This window comes from Xiphophorus hellerii, chromosome 17, assembly GCF_003331165.1.
Source record: "Xiphophorus hellerii strain 12219 chromosome 17, Xiphophorus_hellerii-4.1, whole genome shotgun sequence".
NCBI lineage: Eukaryota > Metazoa > Chordata > Actinopteri > Cyprinodontiformes > Poeciliidae > Xiphophorus > Xiphophorus hellerii.
In genome coordinates this window covers 8860857-8886200 of record NC_045688.1, presented here as the reverse complement: position 1 = coordinate 8886200, position 25344 = coordinate 8860857, and the positions used below count along the sequence as shown (strand labels likewise).

General features: G+C 37.2%; 1 protein-coding gene across 4 annotated transcripts in view; it reads left to right on the top strand.

Annotated features, from left to right (window-relative positions):
- Window positions 1–8635: 8635 nt before the first annotated feature.
- syt1a (synaptotagmin Ia) overlaps window positions 8636–25344 on the top strand; it is a 151781-nt gene continuing 135072 nt past the window's right edge. For 2 of the 4 annotated variants that reach the window (XM_032589045.1, XM_032589046.1), the window contains exon 1: window positions 8636–8922. The gene's annotated coding sequence lies outside the window, so the exon portion shown is untranslated. The remainder of the gene's footprint in view (window positions 8923–25344) is intronic. The other 2 variants (XM_032589042.1, XM_032589044.1) reach the window with 1 other exon arrangement.

Below are 25344 nucleotides of genomic sequence, written 5' to 3'. Positions count from 1 at the left end.
CAGGTACTGCAGCCGAAGAGAAGCCCAAACTCACCTTTGGTTGCTATGGTAAAAACAACTGTGTTAGGCTCATTGAAACCTATTCTCTCTTGTCAAATAAGGAGATCTGATAGACGTAATGCTGGCATGGTGACTTGAAAGGCTGTCATTTACACTTATCTAAATAGCTGTCTAAATAACACATCCTGGTTGCCATTGACATTTCAGAATCTGAGTGCTTCAGCGTCCATTTTCAATAGGATTTCTGTTCCCCTTGTAGCTTTTATTAAATTCTCATTTCCTTTCTGTATTATTCTATCTTTCTTTAAATAATACTTGGGCCTGATTCTTTTGAAAATAGGCTGAAATTGTTCCAAATGGACTTCCAGAGCTGTGGCTGCTTTTATCCTAAAAGCTTTACACATGTAGGCCTTTCAGCAGCGATGGGTAGTACGTATATATGGATGATGGGGAACGTTTTCAGCTGTAAAAGCTCAAATTTTGTATCCCAAAGCAGCTTTATGTTGAATAGCCATTGACTTATTATTTTTATGTACTAGCAACTTTGAATTACAGTTTTTAAAGAAAATTGCAAGTGAAAGTAAACAGATTATGTGAGGATAAATATAGAGTGCAGCGTGCCTGATGGGATTTTTAAAAAATTATTATTACAAAGATTGATTTACATTTATAGTTTTTGCTGGAAATAAAGTACAACTAAACATACAAATACAGCATTTTCTGGTGCACACCAGACATCGTGCATGAGATACTGTCTGACCTTTTTGTAAAGTAGTACATGTCTTATTTGAAACTATAAAAATGTAAAATAAAAACTTTTCTGATATGAACTTGATAAGACTTTGGTATTTGAACGATGATGTTGCTGTATTCTTCCTCTCCTCTGTCACTGGCATCATTAACCTCTCCGTTTCTGCCGCCAAAGTTAGAAGTAAGAAAATAGAACAGTGATCTAACTGGACAAATATAATTTTGTTTTTACCCCAACAGTCATTGCAGCGCTTTGTGATATAAATATTACACAATTTTATTCTGATTATTATGATGGTGAGGGGATTTTAAGTTCATTGCAACCCTTATTTGGAATAGAGAAGTTTTGTTTTGTACCTACTGCCTTAACGTTTTTCAGTAAAAAAAATGCATTGTGAACTACTTGCAAAGTTACTACTGGCAGATTGGCCTCCTTTTATTTTGACTTGCTCTTGAAACAGTTGCACCAAACTATTTCCTCCACCGAGTGGGAGGTGGGATGTGCTAGTCTGTTGAACTTGACTGATAACTGTGGATGATCACAGATGAAAATTACAGTGCAGATCCAGCAGCTGCGTCGGCCGCAACGGCATAACAAACCTTTGCTCCTTCTAAAGGTTGCAACAAAATGTCTAAATGAGAATGCTTCAGTGGTAATCGAAGTCTTTGTGTTTTTCTAAAGAGCTAAATTATAGATAACATAGTGCAGGAAAATTACAAGGTGCCAGTAGCTCCCATCAGTTCTCCTTAACCATCCTGTGTATAATTGTTCTGGCTCTGAGATCTGTTTTGACCCCTTCAGGTGTGGATAAATCTGCTTTGTAAGAAGTCTTTTTGTCACGACAGTTTTGGGCTATGTTAATTTGCATGCCTCATTTTGCAGTTAGCCTTCTCATTTTGATTGTGCGTGTTGCTTTGAAATGTACAAAATATATTACTTTGTGATATTAATGTAAACTAATTAGGTGTCTTCTTGTGTGGGAGGACACAGTCTTCAACTTTTCATCTACCAGATTGTCCAACATTTTGATTGACAGGATTTTCTAAATCCAACACTGCAAGATATCTGTTTTATGTAAATATCAACTGAGAGTATAATAATTTTAGAGGAACAGGGTAGTGGAGACATCTTTAAAAGGAAAGATCCTTAAATCTGTAAATGACAGATTTACTAAAACCGATGTTAAAGCAAAGAATAAAATAGATTTTAGCAAATCAATTTTACTTATATAGTACCTATCAAAGAATAAAAATCACAGTGCTTCACCAGAAAAAGATAAATTCACACACAGAACAATGTAAAACATGACAGAAATCTGGGAGCAAATCCCATCATGCTGCTGTCGCTCAGCCAGTGAAAACAATGTGCGCATTTCTAACTAAATTAGGCATTTCCAGGAACACGGGTAGTTTTCCCGTCACCTTCATTATTGTGCATTACCTGGAACTTTGAATGGAGTTTTGTGGGTAGAATAATAAGCATTACAAATTGGTTACATATTTTCATCATTACAATTCAGTGATTTCACTGTAAAGTGCTTATATTTCCTGACTTACTTTAACCGTAACAGTTTAAATCGCAAATGTCCATTTATAGCCGTCTGTGGAGCAAATGGGAGTAAATCCTTCATTTGAAGGAATATTTTAATATTTATTTTTATATTTTGATTGAAAAAGTAAACACAACCCTGTGGATTGTTAAAGACCCTGAGGAAACAAGGCACTGCTGCCAAATGTATGTGGTTAATGCTCTTTAGGGACACATCGCTCATGGTTTTATATAGCTGTTCAATTTATATGAAAAAAGTACGGAATAATTTGTAAACTGCATCACATTGTCCCTCCAAAGCCCACATTGTGAAATGTCATTTTATTTACTAAATTAAAAAACATTTGTAGTTTCAGCACATTAGCTAAAAAGTAGACACTTATTTTTCTGTGGATATTTTGTTTATATGCATATATGAATTATTCAAACAACTTCAAGTGATTCAAAGTCAAGCTACAACTCTGTAATTTAAATAAGGACTAATAGTTACCGTATCTTTGAAGAGTTGAGAATTACATTAACATTTTTATGTTGAAATGTTTCCAAGTTATTCTCAGTCAAGCTTGTGGGTTGTTCCTGTGTTTAAAAGTGCTGGGCAGATTTAAGTCGGGTGAATGTAGTGATTTAAGCCTGGGACAATAATGCTGCTGGAGAAAATTATTAACCAGAGCACCTATGAGGTGACATTAAAAATTTCCAGGATTTGGAGGATTTTTTTTCCCTTCTCTGGTTTGGGAGCTGTTGATGAAATGTCAGACCTGTAACCTACAGCTGCAAGACTCCATTTGCACTACAGTCACATGACTGACTGACTAAAAATAACCCTTTTCTCCAAGATGATACCAAGACTAAGAATAGACTGACTGGAGGGAAGCGATGTGATAGTAAATCACTAGTGAAATAAAGAGGAAGAGGTCAAGAATTCACACTGAAACAGTAAAATATCAGTGATGATGGGGGGGAATCGCTTGTTTTATTCCAGTTTTGTTTGGTATTCTGGAGATAGCTTCAGTGCTGGAACAACATAAGAATAAGATGCATAGATCATATTTTTATTCTGAGGATTTTTGAGGGGAAGACAGAGGGCAGATGCTAAAATGTGCAGGTCAAGGCCTTGACCAGAAGTGAGGAAGCCATTTGTTGCATTGCATTTCCACTTCAATGCCTACTGCCATGCTGTGAATTCATCTCTGAAGTGTGGGAGTGCAGTCACTTGGAAAAATGAGGGAGAGGTTATTAAAAATAGATTTGCTGGATGTTGGATCAGAGAGAGAAATGAATGATTAATCTACTCTTAAATTTTCTTTTAATCTTGTTGCTTAGATCACAGCATTTTATATCTGGTTTGGGTCATTTAGAGGTTTTAATACACTCAGAGATGAGACGGATTGTACAAGACAGGGATGAGGTCCTTAAGTCAATTTTCAGATTACTTCAGAGTCTTTGTAAGACCTTAACATAGCATATTTATGAAATTCTGTAGAATAAATGATAATCTATTTACAGGTACTGTTGCTGTTTCTGACTTGGAGCAAAAGTAGAATTTCAGTTTTGGCTTAAAAAAAAATCTCCTTTCACTGAAATGTAATTTCCATTTCAGAACCATCTGAAAGTCAGGTGGTCACATATACTGAGTGATCACTTGATCAAACCTTGACCAAAATGGCCAAGGTTTGACCATGGCCAGATTGTATCACAGGTTGTGTGGAAATGTTAATGCTTGGAGAAGAAGAGCAATAGGACTGGTTGGAGCTTTGGATGCACCGATAAGAGAAATTGCCACAGGGATGTTTTAGATATGTTCCTATGTTGATAACACATAAGAGAATGTGATTAATTTTAATTTTTGGTGTTGAACATCACCTTAATATGTTTACTAGATAACTGTGCAAAAATGTAAACCCACATCTTGATTATTCATTACATTAGTAAGGCCTACTTCTTTTGGACTTCATGTAGCAATGCAAAAATGATTGAAACAAGAATTGCTTATAGTCTGGTAATGTATTTTAATACACGTTAATTTGACTTTAATGATTAAAAATGTGTATATAATATCACTTCATAGAAATGAAGTAAAAAGTGTCTTTGCAACAATACCTATGATTTTAGGTTTGTGTTGGAACTGTCAGTTCTTCAACAAAGTGTATTTGAATAATGTTTCAGTTTATCTATCCAATATATTTAAAACATTTAATTTTGCACTGAAATCTGACATCTTTGTTTCCAAAAATCGTTCTGAAAGAGCAAATTATATCTCAAACTGAGATAGCAATAGCAAAACTGTCAGCCAGCACCATAGACTCTTTTTGGATGAGAAAATGAGAAAAGAAACCCAGGGAGGACAAGTTTTAGAGCAAGTATTAGAAAACCGAAAAGGCGTCATCAGTTGTGTTTCTTTTTTTAGTTTTTCTTTAACATGGAGGGAAAATATGTGCTAGAGCTAGACTATTCAAAGCCTGTTGAGTCAAGTTCTGACTTAAGAGGGTGTTAAAATAATTATGTGACACTTGTTTGCTTGTAATCAGAGCTTGGAAAGGAATGTTTGAGGGAGTTTTAGGCTCCTAATTTAAATAAATTTGGCCGGCCTATTTGTTTGCCTGTCTTATAAAGTTTTTAATTAAGTCCATTTTAAGCCATGTCACTCAGTAAAACAAGCCAAATTCTAATTATACACTAGTTCCTGTCAAAAACTACACTTTGAAACTTTTTGTTTACCCAAACTGATAAAATTTTGAAGTAGCATCTACTTTGTGCCATTGTTTTGATTTCAACAGTAAAGCGACAACTGAGGGTGTTTTTTTCAACATTGCCCTGTTAAGCAGTGTCAGTCTTTTTTCTTTTCCTCTTTTAAAATGACATTGATGTATAATTTCTTGGGGAATCTTGCTCATTTCTATGCCGATTCAGTTGCTGCCCTTCTGTCCTGTCACCTCTTCCTGTCACCCAATGCTGCCCTTCTCTGCTCCTGAGCATTGTCATCTGCGGTGGATCCTGCCTTTTCATTCAACTGTTAACAGTCAGGCATGCTGACAGCCACCCACTGTTTACCCATCAGGCTTTTCTCCTTAAGAGGATGCATGCTTTGAACAAGAGGTGCAAGTCTGAGCTTCATCAACATGCATGAGCATTAGCAATCCTTCCCTTTAAGCTTAGAGTGTGAGTGGGTGAGGGAAGGTGGATGCAGGAATGACACAGAGGCACATGAGTGTCAAGTCATCAATCAGTCTGTCGTATGCTGTCACCCACCTTCTCCCAGAGATGCTGTCGATCTGTAAACAAGAGGGAGAAACCCCAGGCTTCCCGGGGCAGAGAGTAAGGGCCAGATAAACCTCTCCTCTGTGAATCACACAGTGGAGGATGGCAGATTTTACTAAAGAGGGACTTGAGCCACTCAGCTAAATGTGGATGACTAAGGCAGAGTCCACAAAAACAACCTTCATGCATATCAAGCTATTTTTGATGCAATTGATAGTAACATATGCCACTAATTTCCTTGGAAATACATAATACCCGTGTTGATAAAGAAAAAAAATGAAATTGAAAGAAATCAAACAATAGCTTGTTCTTGTATTTTGTTTTTACCTCTCGTGTATCATTAATGAGTAGTTGGGTATAAATTAAAGCTTAACAGTGTTTGGTTTTTGATGATGAACTAGTTGGAACCATGATGCTTAAAGTTTGAAATATTATTTTTGCTTGTATTATTTCAAAAGCTATCTCATTTAATTTGCTAATTGTTTATATAGATGTCAAAATTTAAGAAAACTTTTATTTTTACTTTCAATTATGATCATTGCTTCATATAATTTTCCTGCGAAGTAATGATGAGCGCTACTACCAGAGCCTTTTTATCACTGACTTAGAAAGGTGCAATCAGCTATCCGCATGTTGGACTATGAGGAAGGGGACTTATGCAGCCCTTTATTGGCCCTCTAATTATTTCTCACGTCACATGATTACTAATGTCACTTTGATTTAGTTCTGAGCTCATTAGATAAAAGACTCTGTGACAGAGGATACTGCTTGTACAGCAATAGGTCGGGGATGTTTCCTGCCTGATCGTTTCTGGGCCTGTGAGGCACCTCCGTCCTCTAGAGCGAGAAGGCTTTGAGTCAGGATGCTGGAGCGCGGCCTGCTGGCTGGGGAAGGGCCAGGGCCGTGACTGTGGCCAGGTTTTTCCTGAGCAGAAACGGGTAGGATGCAGCTGGTGTTTAAGCTGTCGTCAGAGTGCCAGTGGAGCCCCTCCAGAACCAACAAGCCAGTTTTTCTTTCTTTCTTTTTTTGTTTTATCAAGACGATCCACCATAAAAGGAAATAATCAATATGCAGCTCAGAGCTTGAGACTTGGGTCAAGATGTGCAAAGAGAAAAAGTCTCTTTGGAGGATTTTGAGGTAACCTTCTCAACTGTGCTTTCTTATTGAGAAGGAAAAAATATAGTTTGACGAAGACGTTAGGGAATTTTGTTCATCTGAAATATTTCAAAACATTTTACAGCAGAAATGATTTGAAGATTGAAGTTTCTATCCTTTGAAACATCAACAAGCTGCATGTTGAGGGTGATAAATGGCTTCAAAGCAGTTCAGTGAATGTGATCTTCATTAGTAAATGGAGTGTGCTGTTTTATTTGCATACGCTAACATAATAAACCCCACTGTTATTACCTTTTGATGAAGCTCAGGTAATTTGGCTGAAAGCTTAACTTGCATAAAATGATTATTTTCATTACCAGTTAATCTGTGAATTGTTTCAGTTTGTTAATAAAAAGGCCAACAGTCTCATTAACATTACAGTGTGATCCTGAAGGCCCCTGGGACTTTAAACACTTATTTTATTTTTACCATGACAAATAAAAATTTTAATTGCTAGATGGAATGTTTCTGTAATTTAAAAATGGATTAAATCTACTCTTAGATTTATTTCAACTTACCATACTTTTGTGTTCTTTGGTAGACCTAATACAACAAGCTATGTATCAGAGAAAAATAAAATGTGTTGGTTCTGCAGTCCTGAAATAACAGGTTCTTGTACGACGCTTGTGTGGAGTTGTTGTGCATCAGAAGAGATGAGTCTACTCAAAAAATGAGTCTGGTTTCTAGATGTAATAGCTGAAGCTGAGTGCCGACTGAGTGTTCAGATTTTGGTCCAAAAATAATTACTTCAGTAGTGTTTCTATTCAGCTGAAGAAAGGTATGGCACATCAATGCATTGATTTGTTCTTTGCATCTGTTCAGTGCTTGAATGGGTTCATAGTTACCTGGTGAATCTGCGTTGTTATGGTAACATAGCTTAGTCATAGTTACATTTGCGATATAATTATAATCTTAGCTAGTGGGAGCATGTAGATGTTGAATAAGAGTAACTTTTGTCCTGTTGAGTGATTCTGATGTGTAATTTATTCAATATTTACTAGCAATTTAAATGTAAAATAATCTACATTTCAGATATAGATACCTGCACCTTAGTTTTTATTTGTAGAAAAAAATGAACATATATAGCTTTGTGGTACTGCCATAATAAAAAGATTTATAATCGAATACTGTCCTTTTTGAAAGTGTTAATTCTTTTTAAGGAAGTGTGGCTTCTTGCACATTTTTGTCTTGCTTTAAAACGACTGGCTACATTTTGCACAAGTTGCGGACGATGACTATGCCTTGCAACCAAAAACAAAGAGCTGTTATTCAAGATTAAATGCAAATGTTGAATAATTTTGTTTTAAAATACTGAGCTAAATAGTGGAGGTAATCTGTTGGTCTTTCTTAGTAGCGTGGTCAGCATGACTTGATGCAGCGTTTGCACAGTGAGCGTCCATCAGGTGTTGCCTTTATAAAAATCGGTCTCCCTTCTTTAAGAAGATGTTTTAAGAGGTTATGTGCATGGATGTGTGTTTTGTACTCATTCATGTGCAAGGGCAGGTCATGTCTTACTGTGCCCTGATATATACACACAATTGCACACCCCATCATGCTTAAGGGTCCTAACAAGGAAGGTTTTTTTATGAAATTGTCCTTGATAGTGACATGTACCCACAAGAGAAAGATGAACCAGGCATTTAATATGTTGAAGGGTCATTTTAGGTTACACAGCATTGCCCACCACAATTTGGCGTCTCCCTGCTATCCAGCCAATCACAGACAAGGACTCGGTGATGCAGTTCACCTCTTACTGGAGGGATTCCGAGGAACTGCCGCGTGACGATGCTTGGGCTTAAACAGCTCAGCCTCTCCTGACTCTCACACCTCCTGCCCCCCTCCCCCCCTTGCCTTCAGGTTTCTATTCTCCAAGCTGTGTATGAGGAGCATCAGCTGTGGGTGTGTGTGTGCGTGTTTGATCAGATGAAAATGTAGTGCCATCCTCACCGCTTCCTCCAGACTGGGTGTACAGGCAGCAGACAGCCATCAACCAGCCCTCCTTCTCGTGTCTGAGCTAGGCTCCACCTCTCACTTTCCCTCCCAGCTCTCTCTCCATCTTTCTCTCAGCATCACACACACACCCACACACATATAACACATGCATACACACACTCAGATACACACATCCTCTTTCTCAGACTCCCCACTCCATACGAGCCTTCTCGTCAGGGTTGACAGCTTTGGAGCTGAAGGTGTGCAGCTGTTGCCAGGTAGGAAAGTACATTTTATTCACAGCTCACTCAGTAAGTTATTGATGAAAGTATTTGTTTTTGTAAAAAAAAATATGCGATGTATTTGATGACTGTCAGTCCTAATAGTAACACTAGTGCTACTCTTCACTCCAACTCCCCACCGTTTCCCTGGACTCCATATTTGGCGCCTGTTTTTGCCGCGCCTTTTGTCATGTGCAGTTTGTTTTTTGTCCCCGTATGTGCTCAGAACCTGCTTTAGGTGCAGGGTGGAGCGCAACAGCTGATCATAACGCTGCTTCATATAGGCTGTGTCTCTAGTTGCGAAGGGACTCTACGTTGAGGATGTGTGGGCAGATGGAAAGACAATAAGAAGAGGGGAGGGGAAATCAGAAGGTAGATGAGCAGCTGCTTTCATCCTATTGAAGCATATCCCTCTGTTATTCTCGCTCCATCAGACAAAATCTGAGTCTACATCTCTGGCATGTTTATTTCACTTGTGATGGGTTTGTCTTGAGCACGGAGGGAAGTAGCAATTTGTTGATTCTGAAATGAGTTGTTATCTTATATGAAAAGGAATACTGATTTTTCTCCTGCAACAATTCGTGCCTAATTATATATCTCACTTTATTTTCTTCCATTTGTTCTGTGAACTGATAAGATTGAAATACCACTTTGGTTCAGCTGGTTATCCAGGATCTCTGCTATTGTTGTGATTGGTGGGAACCCCCTCTTGCTGTAAAGGAGGCTTATCACCTCCCACAGGTTTTACTGATTGAGTGCCGATTGGCTACTGCACAGTGCACATGGAACGAGTCTCTCCAGAGTCTGTGCAAACAACGTCAAGCAAATCCATGGTGACTGCCATGCATGTTCAACTAGGAGTCATTAAAAGGCAGATGGCCTATCACCCTCTTCTCCCAGATTACCTAATAACTCTGAAAGCATGATCAGCCGGTGTTAGGGGAGGGGGCTTGGGTTGCAGTATTACCTGCTGCTTTGACTACTTTAAGGCAGGAGGCTCCAGTGAATCAGTTTGTTACCAGGTGACGAAGACAGTGAGAGCAAGGCAGCACTTTGTGCTTCCGTCACCTAAATCTAAATGACCCCACAGCTTGTTTCCCCAGGTAGAACGTATGTTTACATACTCACTGGATCTTCTACAGATGCTCTATTTCATAATCCAACAGTCTGTGTTCAGATAGATGCTGCATTACTTCTTTACACACTATGATGTTTTTCACAATGTTCAGTTTTACTAAATTATGTGTGTTTAAGCTGTAATAGGTTTTTAGAGAATGTTGGTGAACAAACATCATAAAGATGAAAGAATAAACTTGTGCAATAATTTTATATCAAGAAACACACCATTTGTAAATGTTAACTGAATAGACTAAACAGAAAGCTAAAATAGAAAGCTTGGAGTACCAGGAGAAATCAGAGTCAGAACTTATTTGACGCTAGAGTCATTCTAATAAAATAAAAAAAAATAAAATTACAAGAATGGTATTATGAAATTACAAGAATAAAGTCATATTGCAAGATTAACTTGTCATAATATTACAACTTTATTCTCATAATGTTATGACTTAATTCTCAGAATTTGTTCTTTCAATACTATAACTTTATTCAAGTAATTTTATGACTTTATTCTCATATATTTCTCTTAGTGTGACTGTATTACTTTGTTGTACTTGTTGTACCTGTAGACAGGAAAACAATTTGGCTTTGACAACAAGAACGCTGCAGTTGAAAGAAAGTTAGAACTGTGTCTTTAAACACGACGTTGGCATCATTATGATGAGTAAATTGTTTTTTGTTCTCAATCCAATTAAAAATTGTCAATTTAAAAACAATGAAAAAAGTTATTTGGTGGTTGTGGACCAGATTAACTGAGTTAATGATCATAGTTCTGTACTGCGTGGATCTCTGCAGAGAAGAAAAATCAGACGCCACCTTGTATTCAATTGCATGATCCGAGATTGAAAGAAGAAACTAGGTTTATATAAAATATGGTTACAAAATACCCCTCCCTCACATAACGGGTGGTTCCTAGGATTAGGTCTCAATCTAAATGGCTTATTTTCCTGTCCCAAGCATGTCTTTCCACAGCAAACAATAAAAATAAAGCAAAACATTTTCCAATACTCCAAAAACGTGGCAAATGAATAATAAAATTATTCACTGGCCCTCCTTATCCAGTCTGTCTGAGCTTGAACTATTTTGCAAAGGAGAATGGGCTATAATTTTATACTTTTGATGGACATCCTGGTGGAGATGGAGCCTAATAAAGTTTTATGTGGTAATTCTACGAAATATCAACTCAGGAGAGCTGAAAACAAATTCACACCCCAAATTTTAGAGTTGTAGTTGTAAAAAATGGTAAAAACCTGTCATCCTTTTCTTAATTATGTACTGCTTTGTGTTGTATTGAAACATAGTATCTGAAAAGGAAATTTATTCTAAATACAAATTTGTAGATACAGTGTGACAAAACATGAAAAAATCTGAAGAGCTTGTACTTCCTTAGCATGGTGCTGTATTTAATTCATAGAAGCAGATGTTGACTTCCAATCAAGTGGTCACTCAGCTGTTGCCTGGGGAGCTGTGATGTTGTTAGTGAGCTATTAATGAGGATTTCAGAACCCAAAGTCTCAAACCTGATGTTTAAACAGCGCTAACCTTTTGTATTGGATGAGGCATCGAGGGTGAACTTTTCATGAGAAGCCAAAGGCCGTCCAGATGAAAGGGCATCTGCCAGATTTACTTTGCATTTATCTGGAGACCCTCAATTATGATGACTCTATCAGAGGATTGAAGAGTGAAGAAGCATCGGTATTGTAAGACAGAGTGGTGTGTTTCTCTCTACTGGAGAGCAATATAAAATGGAGGATATAAATAGAATGTGTGTTATGGTGTGACCTTGTGTGGCCATTTGGTAGTGGGTGTCTGTGAGCTCGGACAGTAACACTGCCGTCACTGAGAGCGAGTCACGCTGGTTCATGAATCATGATTTGCACTGCATCTCTAGGATTGTCCTCCGTACATTCATGTAACATCAGGTTGATTTTACTTTGATCAACATCATCATTAACGCTGAAGTAGAAAATCAATGAATGATACAGCATCAAAGGATTACGCAGTGTGTCCTTTAGTTGTGATCAATATATTATTAATTACAATGTGATTTTTTTTTCCAACTCTTGAACTGGTTCAATAAGTCTAATTTAGCTTGCAAAATAGAAATAAGACTTTCAGGTTCATTTTAAGTATTTTCATCTGCCCACGTTCTTAAACAAGATAAAGAAAATCCCAACATTAACTGGATATCCTACTTTGACTTTATTATGGATTTTCATAAATCCCAGCAGAGTCACTATTATAGTAATATTTGCTTATTTGACACTAAACTAAGCAAGTTGCATATTGACCACACAGACTTTTATGCAGCATTTAACAAAGTTCTGCTGTAGTTATTGTTAGATATTTTGCTACTGTGTCTCATTTTCAGTGGTGGTCAGGCTGGTGATGGCTTTTTTCATTCCAAAACTAGTTTTGATGTTTGGAATAATTGTTTTAATGCCCACTTTATCAACATTTGACTCATTTACCTGTTAATTTAAGATAAAGTTAAGGAATTTAGTGGAAGCTAAATTTATTCTGACATTACAATCTGCAGTGAAAAAGCCCCACAACATGATGTTGTCACCATCATGCTTGACGGTGTTTCTAAGTTTGAATGCTTAACTTTTGCTGCTCCTCTTATTGACATTGTTGCCAAACACCTTTATCTTTGACTTGTCTGATTGAGACATTTTTGCATGTTTATTACATTAAGGTTTATGTTACTTGACTAATTGATGTCTGGGTCATTTCAAAAGGTCTGACAATTAAAGGCTGACACAATGGTTACATTTTGTATTGACTAACCTTTGTTCTTGTTAAAAATAACAACAGAAGAAATACTGTACAGACTAGAAAATGCTCAGTGAAGAGGTATGTTGTCCCTACAAATGGGATTAGTAGTAATGCCACTTACCGCAACAATTGCAAAAGAACCAAATTCTTATATTATTTTTTCATTAGCAATGAGGACAGCTTTGGTTCTAAGCTAACTTCATCATACTGCTTATGTGGCAGTGTGCAGTCTCATGGTGTAAAGCTTCTCAATGTAGCCCTCCGTCAATGGCTCTCTCCTCACAAAAGAACAAAGGTTGTGGTTCTCTCATTTGCACAGAACCCACAAACTCATTGTTTTATCAGCAACAAAAGCTGAGTCTTCCAGTTGCATGTGATTGCAATTTAATTTATGCATCATCTGGAGGAAAACCACAACCTAGACTTTCTGAAAGGCCTCTTAAAAACTGGTTTATATCTTAATTGGAGATTCAGAAATAGTTTACAAAATTACTGACTAATTACATGCTTAATTAGTTTCTCTCAGTAAGTGGGCCCTGAGTTTAGCCAGATTAATTTTACAGTGATATGACTCAGACCTGTCATGCAAAGAGACATCTTTATTAAATAGACTTCTGTCAAGGTAGTCCAGGTTTCCTTGTGACTGTCACAGACTTTGCTTGACAGACGTTATCTTGGGTATATATGTACGGTAATGGTGGTGGCAGGGAGGTAGGTGTTTTGTGATAGGTACGAATGAGAAAATAATTTTAATGGTAAGACTGCCAATATGAGAGCTGTAATTTCAAAATCCCCTTTAGCAGGAAATTGCTTTTGCCCTCCTACAACTTTTTAATATCCTGATTCACACTCAGTCCCAGTAAAATGCATAGTATTTCTCCCACTGCTGCCTGACGGTGCTCCCTGAGGAAGTTATTGGAGATAAATACCATCTGGGGGTATGGAGGCTGCTAAGGGACAATAACTTGGCCTCTTTTCTCCATGTTGGTCCCATAGAGCCTCCAGTTTTGCCTGTACGTAGTGGGTGAACTGTCCCCTTTGCCCGTGAAAGAGTGGATTAATTATTGCTGAAGGGCATGCAGTATAAAAAAAATCAGCCCTGGAGCACGTTTGAGTGTCTCACCAATGTAATAAGGCTCCTTAAAAATGCTCTCTGTCTCTTCCTCATCCACACACTGCTATGGAGATATGAAGGGGTATCGCATAATTCACCTGCTTAAACTACTCAGTGAATTTATAAATCAAGCAGGTTGTGTCACCTTAGCTCTGGAGTGTAATTTCAGTAAGAACCCAACCAACTGCTAGATACAACCATCAAATATTAAGCCTGCAAGCATTTTACAGATGCATTTACTAAACACCAGGGTAATCACACATTACACTCTGCTTTATTGAATAGTTTCTCTGTAATTGTAAACACAAAATTAAGCTATTGAATTACACAAACATCAGCTGGTAGTCATAGCAGTAATTAGGTGTGAGTGGTAATATAGCTTATCTGAAAATGGTCATAGCTTCACTTTCAAACCTTCATTGAAAACTTGTAATCACAACTTTTGTAAATTGCATTGACCAAAATTACTACAGTGAGCATAACGTTGGCGATCCACTAATAACCTTCACTTCCCATAGTGAATGTACAGCAATGCATAGACATCACCATTTTTTCCCATCCTCACTAAATTACACTGTGCTTTTCATTTTCAAAATCCTGGTGAGAAAATTCACAACATATTAAATAGGGTTAGGGTAAGAGTAGGGTTTACCAAACCAAATCCGATACAGATTATTTTAAAGTTTGTTTCTGTCACAGCCTACTCTAGAAATTGTATTACGTCTGTATATTTAAAATTAAAACCCAATGTAGTAGACCCTCTGCTTTTCACAGATTCAGTTATTTGTAGATTATTCTGTTGAATGATTTTTCAAATTACTTGCAGAAAGTCTGCCTAAAATATCTTTTCTGCAATGCCACCAGAGACCTTACACTGGTTGTGGAGCTTTTTTCTTTTTTTTTTTTCAAGGCACTGTCCAGTATTTTTGCTCCTTTTTTCTACATTTTAGATGCTACAAAATATAGTTTTTTTTATATTTTGTCTTGTCTGATTTTGCCCCTCAGAATGCTATTTTTCTCTCTCTCCTGTGCACTCAAACCAATACACACTCAATGATTCTTTGAAATAATACCAACAAACTGTTTTTATGGACTGAAAACGGTTCTGATTATAATTCGTCTGTATTTGATTTGCTCTTTTTGTGTCAGTAAGGCACCTGTCAACCAGGAAATGAGCCTGGGATATAAGAAACTTCTGTGCAATCTTCAGGCTTTTATTCAAGAGTTTATAAGAATGATAATAGCTCCAATTTTAGGGGAATTAGGTAATCTGTGCTGAATATCACAAAGAGTGAACAAATGCACACCTTGAGCAAAATTACACATTTACCAATCTGTCATCACCAGAAACTGAATGTCACCCAAGGCAGCAAAGGGTAATTTCTGTTTTTCTGTCAGTATTCAGTGTCTCCAGAATATGTCAGCTCCACAAGGAGACTCCGATTCAACGACGATCTAAGTTGCCTCTTGGCTCCGCTTCACTTAACTTGCAGCTTTCGGGCACCCTTGGAGGATGTTAGTCATGAAACAACATGACACTCAGCAGTGTTTGTGCAAAATAAATGACCGTGATGGGATGGAGTAAGAAAGCAATTAAAATCAGCGATGCCCTAGCACCACCCGGTCCAAGATATAAATGACCTTGATGGATTAAAAATGTGTCAGGATAATTTCAGCAAGATTTGAGAAGCATGAAGTGTAGCTGTCTGAGACATACAGAGCATTCTGGTTCCCTTTAGCCTGTCAGTTGAGTGGATGTTTGTCAAAAGACAGCAGCATGTTTGAGTACATTGCATTTCTCTATTGTTTTGCAACCAATCAAGGTCATGCATGCTCATTAAATATACTGCAGGATTAAACACCAAAAATGAAAATGCACATAATCAGTGTTGCAGATTTAATATCGCTAAGTGACCCCACTGTGATGATGATTTTATTTTTCAATCCAACACAGTGAGGTAGGGTTTGTCATTAATGTTGTTATCCCTGGTTTAGACTGGAGTCCCCCAGGAGCTCTATAGTGTGGCTCACAACCTTTTGTTGGAAGCAATAAGAAATGAATAAGGAGTGATGCATCTTGTCCAACACACCTTATTTTTAACCATCTTTAGCCCTGACTGTTCTTCGTCACTGTCAGTGGAGTGGAATGTGTGCCCTCCGCTGCGGACTGCTGAGATTTTCCTCTGATGCAAACATCCTTGTTTGTCACCATGGCAACCACGTCCTCTGCCTGCTGTACGTTGTCATGCCAGCCAACACCCCCCCGCCCCCCAACCCCCACCATCACGCTCTTCCTCACCCATTAGGGCTTTACTGTAGCTGACACATGCAAGTGTTGAACATCGTTCTTTGTCAGGTTGTCCCTGTAAGATTCTCCTTGAGATGCTAGAAAATTAAAAAACAAGCATGTTGTCTTTACCTAAGGGATTCTACAGCTAAAGTAAGACGTGCTTGACTCGGTTCATGAATGGCCCCTTAAAAACCAGGAAAGAAATTTTTTTTCAATCCACGTTACACATCTGTTTCAATAAATGTTTGATTCTATATTTATTTCAGTTTCTCTGTAGCTTCTGCAGAGTATAGCAATGCAGAGAGTTTACTTTAAAATGCACTAGTTGCAGAATTTTAACTTAACATCCCCAGACTAGTTTATTGAAACTATTCATATATAAAACACCAACCGGTATTTGTCACTGTACTGTTCCGCCTCCATACATTATATTGTTGTTCTTATTCCAGGGTGGAGTGATTATACAGCTTCAAGTAAATTCAAAAATGAGAATTTTATTTTGGAGTTTCTCTAGTCCAGACTTGGCCAAGCTTAAATATAAGCCCAAATATTTTCATAAACACCCATTATCATTTGAATGAATGTTCCTTAACATGATGCATCTGACCACAAGCTTTTTATAGCCACCAGCAAGCTTCTATTATTCTGGGTGGATATTTGAACTCTCTTTTTATTGATTGGGTTGAGGTCAGGACTTTCAGGAAAAAATTCTAGAAACTCGATAATAACCCGTTTTATTCATTTACAAAACTGTTGATGTGTATTTGGAGTCATTGACCTGTGAAAACACCCAATTATTCAAAAATTGGAAAGTTCACATAGTCTTCCTTGTCTTCATTTGCCTTTTTATGTTGACCACTAGCAATAAAACAGGTCCACAGCATAATGCTACTACTATCATTCCTCACACTGTATCATTTCTTTAGGTCTGGAAAAAAAATTGTACACCAGCCATCTGCATGCTTTTGGGAAGTTTTGCAAAGGGTGCAAAATATATATTTGAGGTACCATCTTCAAATACCTTCAAATAGGTTTGTGTCATTTAACTTAAATGTTGTAAATTAATGTATGATAAGTTTATAAAGCAATAACATCATCATCTGTGCTTCTTCACATGGTTTATGGGCAGAGTGATCTTATTCAGACACCGCATCCAGTCCCTTACAAAGCTTTTATTATATGTTATTGAAATAAAGGTTAGTCTGTGGTAGTATCTCTTTTTTTCGTACTGGTGCCACAGAAAGTTGTACTAATTTAAAGCTCATCAAATGATTTTATCCAAGGAAGAATAAAACCATCAAATTCTACTGCTTAAAAGCTTGAAAGATAAAACAGGAAGTGGTCTGGATTTACCACCACCTGTTTTTTGTTTACTTTTTATTTACCCTTGTGTGCAATAATCTCTCTGCTTTCTAAGAGATCCTGTGAAGATGAATGCAAATGTGGAGGCTTAGAGGTCCATTTTGTTCATTGTGAGCACCAAACCCCCTTTTTTTCAGGACAAACATGTCCACCCCGTCAGACGAAAAAAACACTCATTACTACAGCACCATGGGGCCAGTCCTGCCCTCTAGAGGATAATAACTAGGCATCTGCTTAAATCTGATATAATGCTGTTTTAATGGCTAGTCTGGCCTCTGTGATAGAGGCAGAAATGGTTGCACTCTCTTAAGCTGTTTGACTCGTGCTCCTTGCTGCTCAAGCTGAGGCCACTGAAACAGACTCTCTTTATTATTCACACAAGAGGGTTTAATGGGGTCTTTACAGTGAAACTTTACTATATTTTGAGAGGATGATTATCCTTGTTTACGGCTCTGTAAAGAACCTTCAGCTAAAACTGTCACGATAAGCAGCAACTTTGCAGCTGCAAGCCCAATGAGCCATTTAGCTGCAGGTGAAATTTCTGGAGATTACATTTGCTGTTCCTTATCTCCTAAATTAACTCATTACCTTGACATGCTCCTTTCCCTGGAAACAGCTCGGACCTGAATTTATGATGAAATTTAGCAGTCCCATCATGTTCAGCATTTATAGTGAGATATCACTAAAGACCTTTAACTGCTAACCCTGTTCCACCATTGATTTTTGACTCCACAGTCAGATAGGTGACCTTGAAGGATGTCAAAAAAGGAGGATGTGAGCGAGGGCAAAACTGGAATGCATCCTCAGAGATTAGATTCTGTCAGACTGGCAGCTTCGCTTTTCATTTATCACAGTAAAATCTCCAAACCTCGGCTGTACAGTCAAAGAATTGATTGATGTTTTGAGGCAGACACAAAAAGGGTTGATCTTATTCAGCATTTTGGGCACCTCTGTTAAAGAAAGGTCAACCCCCGAAGGAGCAGAGTGTGGTCAGAAAGTTGCAAAGCAGAGAAGAACTTGCTGAAAGTTTAGCATCATTTAATTGTGAAAGATTCCTCCATCTGGACTGAAACATTCAAATTCTGTCAATCACATCTTGTGCTTGAAGCTTACACTAATTGCATATGCAAATTCCCAGAGATTATGACTTTGCAGCCACTGTAGGGTTTGCTGATTGTTAGTTATGATTATGGTGGATTTCCTCACATTCATTTCCTAAATGTTGTTAATGAAGAGGCAGTCACTTACAAATATGCATCAGGCTTAAATTGTGTCTTGCAGAAGGCATCATGCAAGCCTTCTGCCATAAACTTCAAGTGTTGTAAATAAGGACTGAATCTGTGGAGTTTTTTTTATTATTTTAGTTGAGATTTTGGACTGAAGAGCTCCAGATATTATTAATTCACAGGTCAAACTATGTGTTGCAAATTTCTAATAAATGGTCATGTAAACCTTCAGTAAGAGATTTAAAAGTGTTTCTGTGTATTTTAAACGGCAAATGCAATGTGTGAATGCGTCAGATTTGAGGTTGTTAGAGTAACTGAGTACTTTTTAATTCTCTGCATACTTTAAAGATGTTGCAGTCATGTTAGAGTCATATCTCACAAGACTTGTCTGAGGTTCTAGTGAATATGAATCTACGAATTATTGCTTGAAACACATAAGAACACCATAATAAAACTATTTATTTTTTATTGCACTTATGATTTATGTACCACTTTGTGTTGTACATACATCAACACATTAAAATCCATAATGAATTATAGTTTGAGGTCCAAATGTTACTAAATTTAAAAAAATATATCAAGAGACATTGATATTTTTTGTAAAGCACTGTAGAAACATCAAAATCTCTTATTTTTCAAAATGTTGCACAAGTTGCGAGAAACGTTCACTCTTGAATAGCTTTGTGAATAATAAACTGAGTGGCATAAAGGGCATAACTATTAAAACACTTCACTTCTGAAGACCTGTTTACATCTCTTAATTGGCTTTAGTTCCACTTTGGTGCACATGGTTTTCAATTTTGCTAACACAAATTGCAATCTAATTTGAAAAAACAAAAATACAATACTGTAGTTGGATCAGCAGTTCACTCCTGACTAGTCAAGTGAGGAAAAATTAATTGAAAACATTAGGAGTCTTATTTTGGAAAGACTTAATCCCAGCCTTTTTGTCCTCTCAGTATCTCATTGATTACAGAAAGTTCTTTGCTGTGCTCCCAGGAGAGCAGACTCTCCCTACTGCAAACCACCAGCTGCTGATTGACCCTGCATCAGTGCTGCACCTGTAAATGATGTCCCCCTATGTTGCGTACAGTAAACAGTCAGTGACTCGTGACTCCATCATCCAGCTTTTGGGGTCACTACCCACTAGATGGCTCTCTGTTTACCCTCCTTCTACATTCGATCTTTTCTCTGTCATCTCTTTCTGCTGCTCTGTCCATCAGCCTCTCTCTGGAATTTTCCACTGGGCACACTTGGAGAGATTTGGTTGGAAAACATGAAAGTGCTGAGCAGATTCTGGTTCACTGAATTTGATGGATGGTCTTTAAATGAACGTTTTAGAGCTTTGAAAGAAGCACAAAATCCCAACATTTCAAATTGTCCAGCTGAGGCTAATTTATGGTTTTCTTGTTCGATCTGCTTCACCAATCAACCTTTAATCCTTGACTTGAATCTACAGGACAAACATAACTGCAGACCCCTTTTTGTTGACTGCTGTAGAATTAGGATCAACTCGGGATTGTGAATTAGTAAAGATCTAGTTGATCATAATGATTTCCCCAACTCTTGTTTCTGAGACTGACATTTCTCCTGCGATGTTATTTAAAAGAGGATTTGGTGTTGTTTAGAGGCTTAAAGGGGCAGCGGCTCGTGTAATCTGATACAGCCAGTGGACCAGTCTTTTAAATGTTGAATCAATATGTCGCTAAATACGCTGGGGCTTTGGTGGTGTGCCAGCGACTGGATCCAAATAACTGACTCTCGATTCATCTCTGGAAGACTAAAAGAGTCGTCCACAGATTAAATCTTTCTTAGTTTACGTCTATTTTAAATAAATGTGTTGTCTCTTGGAAATGACACATTGAGATGATGCAACACAGTGCTGCTTCAAAACCACATTATTTGCATATCGGTTGCAGGTCCAACCAACGTGCAAATCAACGAGAACACAATGTAGCTGAAAACTCATAAGGACTGTTTGTAATTTATATATTAAAATTATATGTGCTTCAGTTTAACATATGCAATTTATAAGGAATGTATTTGATATAAGATTCTTCTCTTCAGGTAGCCGAGACTTTTTAAAAATATCCACTAAAAATTAATGGGTTAAGCTTAGTTTTAATTAGAGAATAACTAATTAACCTTTAAATAATTAAAATTTATCCAGTAGAGCTATTTTTTTTTAAAATTCCTTTATTTATCTCATGACGATATTAATGTTCTTTTCATATTCAATATTTCACAGTATTACTGGCCAAAATAGTTAATTTTTCTTGAGGGAAAAAAGATTCACTACACTCTTAGTGCAATTAATTGGATATATTGGTAACCCAGATTCCTGCCAAAGAAAAAAAAACAAAAAACTAAATTGCATGAATCTATATTTTTATTAAAAAATTTGCCAAACATCACAGGCTTCTGTCAAGTACAAAATATATGTGTATAGATATAAAATCTTCATTAGTTCTGGCATTTATTACAGTTTTGTGGCTAAATTATTACTTTTCACTGATGCTGTTTTTTAACAGTATCTTACCTACTTGCAGTAGTCGTCACCTTTTTTACATGAAAGTAATATTTCAACATGTTTAATTACATATATTTTCTTCAGATATAGTCATCTGTTAGAACTTCTCACTGTAAAGCTCACAGGCAACAATTCAGGCAACAAGCCTAACTGTTGTCCCTGAACTTTCCAAGTTCAGGTACTTGGAAAGAAAAAAGCTTTTTTATGATCATTTAAGGTCACAGTGTGTGTATTTTTCTCACTCGCTGAGGAATTGATGCATCCCCAATGTTGTTGTGGAGAACCAGGTAAAATCCACATCCAGCAGGACAGTTCTGTCCCCGAGCTGTGGAAGCAGTTTATGTGCAGCCAAAATCACCTAAACTTGGTCATTAACTTGTGTAATGAGCTGAGTGTGGGGGCACAGCGAGTCCCAGACGTATTCGTCTCATGGGCAGCTCCTTCTATCCCACCGTCAGTCAGGGAGTCAGTGTGTCAGATGTTTTATTCAACACAGCTGTGAGTATTTTTGGCACCTGGCTGCTTCATTTGAGAGGAAGGAGGGAAGGGATGGAGATGAGCGAGTTCTGGGCCTTCCAGAATGGGGTCACGATTACGTCGTGCTTCCAAACCTAGTGGACCAATATAGGCTAACATCAAAGAGCTGGAGCACCTGTTTCCAGACGGAGTTCCTTGTACAGCCGCTGCTCAGATGAAAGGACCCGGATAGTTTGAGACCAGAGGGAAATTGCTCCGAGATCAAAGTCGTGACGTTTTTTTAAATGGCGGAACAGAACGATTCTCAGCTGATGAATGTTTTGAGGGTCTGCATGATGTTCAGACTAAGCCAAAGTCACACAGTTGAGTTTGTGATGTTTTAAACCTGTGTTCCTCTTGATGCACCACAACCATTTGTATCTACAAAGTGAGGAAAATGCTACCTCAATACTTGGAGACAAAAATTGTCAAAACATATTGTCAAACCGAATATAAAACATACTTTTTCTTCATTTCACCTGAGGTCAATATGCTGGTGTGTACAAAATTAAAATGGCAGGCCAGACTGTATTAAGACTTGACAGTTTCTTGTGGGTGTGAGTCCTGAGGTGATTGATAACTGCTAATGCTCTGGACAGAGATACCAAGCAGCTTTTTATAACACAAATTAGAATTGTTTAAAGTCCTCAGGTGAAGGAAAATAAATGAGTGTTAACATGTCTTGTACAGATAGTGGGATAATATCTAACAGCTTTGTTCTTTGTCTTTGCACAAGTCAATCCTTAAATAACTTATTACATTAAAAAAAACACGTTTCCAGTAGCCGTGTCCTCTGTAGCATAATTCTAAATTGAGCAGTTGGAATAATACATTTTCTGTGGCCATGCATATGGCATTTTTTCGATAATAGATTGTGTCAAAAATGTTCTGGGAGGTTTTTTTTTTATTTTTATGAAGAGATAAAAAAAAACAAACAGACCACACAAACCAGTTTCAAAGTCCTTTTGCCCCGTGCTGAATTTTAAATGCTGAAATGTCAAAATTTCCATTTTTGCACACAAAGAGAGACAGACACAGGCAGAATTTCAGGGGCATGTGTTTGAAGTGTATCTCTCCAGAGAAAGTCCTTTGTCCCTTTATCCTCCCTTTGCTTTTTTCTCTTTCTGCAGATATAAATGAAATGAGCAGAGGCCAGTAAAACAGAAATGATATACATTCTGGATTATCCCACTGCAGTTTTATGTAGCTGGCATTAATTCATCTGCATCTGAAAAAAGAAATACTTTTACATATGTGGTATTTAAAAAAAAAATTATCATTAAACTTTACATTTTTAATTGTGTCTGGGCTTTAAGCTCACAACTATATCCAGAAACATCCAACCATGGAATGGTTTTCTAACAAATAGCAGTAGTGAATGGAAGCAGCATCAAGTCTTACTTTTTTGCTTCATGATGCTTTAAGGCTGCAGTTAGGAGTTTTTAGGAAACTGTGGACTTAGTCTGGAAATTTGAACAATCACATCTTACAAATCCCAAGAACATGAAATATTAACACGTGAGATATTCACTATAATATAATCTTTTATTCACTGTGTGTTGGAGGGTGTTAGCAGTGAGTACACACGCATGATAGACACTGCTAAGACATTCCTCCTGGCTTTGATTGGTTGTTAGTGGAAATGATGTTTTTCTTCAAATGGCTATTGGACCACTATGAGAAGCCAAAGAGCTTGATTTTGCTTTTCACAAATTAACTCAGAACATTTTGATAGTTTTAATAAATATGTAAAAAGTAATCTTTTATAAATGTCACCTATTGCATCTGTAACTACATTACAGTAATGAGCTGTCAAAAGTTATTTCAAGAAAATTCTTTTTGTACTTTATTTCCAAAATACACTTTCAAGATTTTGTTTTACTTCTGGTTCCAAACTAGTATAATGTTTTCTTTAAAAAAAAGTTTTTGGTTATAGCCGCTATAACCACATGGAATGAATTACACTTTCAGCAAAATGATGCCCTACTGTTTTGAAATTAATTAAATTCCAAAATAGAAATCAGCTAATGGACCAAAGAGAGAGCTGCTCCTTGTTCCATTTAATAAATTGCATTTCTCTAACAGGCCGATAGATAAGTCATAAAATCCACGAGGTGGTTCTAACATAGTAACAAGAGATTTTGCTGCTTCAGCAACGAGCTCTTTGGAGTGGATTTGAAAATTGAGCAAAGACAACACACCATGAAATGCCGTTGAATCACTCGAACGCTCTGTAATGGCCAAAACATAAAATGCTCTGTCTTCTTTTTAATTCACCATAAAATGATTTTTTTTCTCACCTCCCGCTTGACAGAGCATCCATTGAGGTTAGCGGCCAAATGTTTCTGTAAACATTCATTAAGCATAAATACAAAATCAGAGTGATTCACTGGCATCGGCCACCTTTTGCCCTGTCAATTTGAATGCATGTATCTGTAATTTATTCAGTTGCCGTAATAGGATTGCACCACTGTTGTAGTGGACACCTTCAATAATGGCAACTGCTATAATGAACTGGGCCCTTTTTTATCCTCAGCATGGCCTACACCTCCATCAATAGTACTGTTATTCCCCATCAAGTCAGTGACACTGAGCATACAGGAAAACTTAAACACAAATGGTTTGAAGACAACAAGGTGAATATTCTGAAGCGGGCAAATCAAAGCCCAGCTCTGAGTCAAACTGAGATTCATTAGCTGGACTTGAAATAAGCTGTTAATGCTTAATATCCAGGAAACCTGACAAGATTTGAGATGGTTAGTTTACAATTTTTTCCCAAAAGATAATACATGATTAATATGTGATTTTATTCACAAAACCATGTATTAACTTATAAATAAATTATTTAGAATCCTCAAATATATACACTCATATATTAATTGCAGAAGTTGTGCAAAAGGGATACATTTATCAGTTATTGACAGATTGACTGAAGAAAGATTGTATTAAATGTGGAAGATTATTTTTTATCTTTTTTATATAGTGCTGAGCATGATAAGAATAAAATAATGTTAAAAGAAAATTATTGAAAGAAGTTTATTTTTTTCAAATGAATCAGTTATTATAAAGCAGGTTGCAGTTTTTTTAAAGCATCAACTCAAACTATTAAATCCAGACTACCAAAGTTTAAAAATAAAATGACACATTATAGCACCAGGAATAAATATAAACATTAAAAATGTTGTGTCAGATTGTCAGTGGTGTATTGCATCAGTTGTCAAAGTAATAGTCATGTTGCCAGGGACAAGGGAAGGAGCAGAAGATGGAGGATTCAGGAGAAGCCAATGATGAATTACACAGTGAAGGGTTTGATTAGCTTTTTATCTGCTTACGGGACTCTGGGGGATGAGCGGAGATTGATGGGCTGCAGTAATCTGACATGGTGTTGTTTATTTGGACGGAGAATACTTGGCTGGAGTGCAGAGTGGAGCAGGAAGATGAACAGCAAAGGCAGTCATCTGAACCTGGACCTCTGCAGGCACACCGT